Genomic DNA, 998 nt, shown 5'->3' on the forward strand with positions numbered 1-998 from the left:
AACTAACAAAAATTATTCTTCTTGCAACATATTACATTGTTTTCATCCTCAGAAGGAACTAATATAGAATCCTCAACGTTTACAAATAACCTTTTGACTGCTGTACTTCTACAGATACAATACAAATTCAAAAGGGAAAAGTAAACAAAATCTCCATCTAGCATAGCAATGAATCATGAGCCACTCCATTCACTTACTTGGAACAGGCTTGGACCAGCAAGCTTTAAATTCTTGGATGCTCTCCGTAGACTCCATTCACTCCATTCTGTTCTTCCTTGGATGCTCTCCGTAGCATCAAATTGTATGCCTCGTCTAACTCTGCTCAATTTAAGCAATATCACAAAGCAATATCAACTTTAACACACTAACATAGAATAGATATACATTTACCTGAATGAATGTATGACCTTTACAGTCATCAACTTCCAGGATGGCAGCCATATTTCCACACCGATAGCAATAATTTGGGGCGCTGAATATAGTAACCACCTTTTGGTCCTATTTGGGATAAAACCAACCATAAGAAAAATTGAGCAGAACAAAAAAAATCAAAATAAAATAAAATAAAATAGGTAAGTACATGTCCCCAGTTGTATCCTTCCATGACTAATTGATGTGCTCTGGCTATCAGATTAAGGTTATTAGTATGATTGAATTGCTCGGATATATCCTGAGATTGAAATTACCCGAAGTTGCCAAGTAAAGACAAGCTATCACAATCATAAGAAACCAAAAACATAAAGCCATACTTGACCAAATGTATATCCAGCACCACGAGGAGAAATACCCCAACCACATCTGTCATCAGGATCAGACCATAAAAGATCACACATAGCTCCCTCATGTGGAACTTCTTGAACACGATCAAAGCTCCGTATGCCATCAAGGGTTTCAATAGTCGGAGATAGCCCACCATGCAGGCAAAATATTTCTGATTCAACCTGAAAAATAGAAGAGGTTGTCATTAAGTTTAGGTAGCTGTTTTCATGAGGTAATAG

The 998-nt window shown here is 37.0% G+C and overlaps 1 long non-coding RNA gene across 1 annotated transcript; it reads right to left on the reverse strand.

The window, feature by feature from the left end:
* Positions 1-396: 396 nt before the first annotated feature.
* On the reverse strand, positions 397-936 carry LOC141815990 (uncharacterized). The gene is made up of 3 exons (XR_012600640.1): positions 750-936; positions 581-670; positions 397-498 (listed from the first exon to the last, which is right to left on the reverse strand). It is a non-coding gene; the product is annotated as an uncharacterized LOC141815990 (long non-coding RNA).
* Between the last annotated feature and the right edge of the window lie 62 nt (positions 937-998).

This window comes from Curcuma longa, unplaced genomic scaffold, assembly GCF_044706935.1.
Source record: "Curcuma longa cultivar G26 ecotype Majalengka, Jawa Barat unplaced genomic scaffold, ITB_CL_G26_1.1 contig_13504, whole genome shotgun sequence".
NCBI classification, from domain to species: domain Eukaryota; kingdom Viridiplantae; phylum Streptophyta; class Magnoliopsida; order Zingiberales; family Zingiberaceae; genus Curcuma; species Curcuma longa.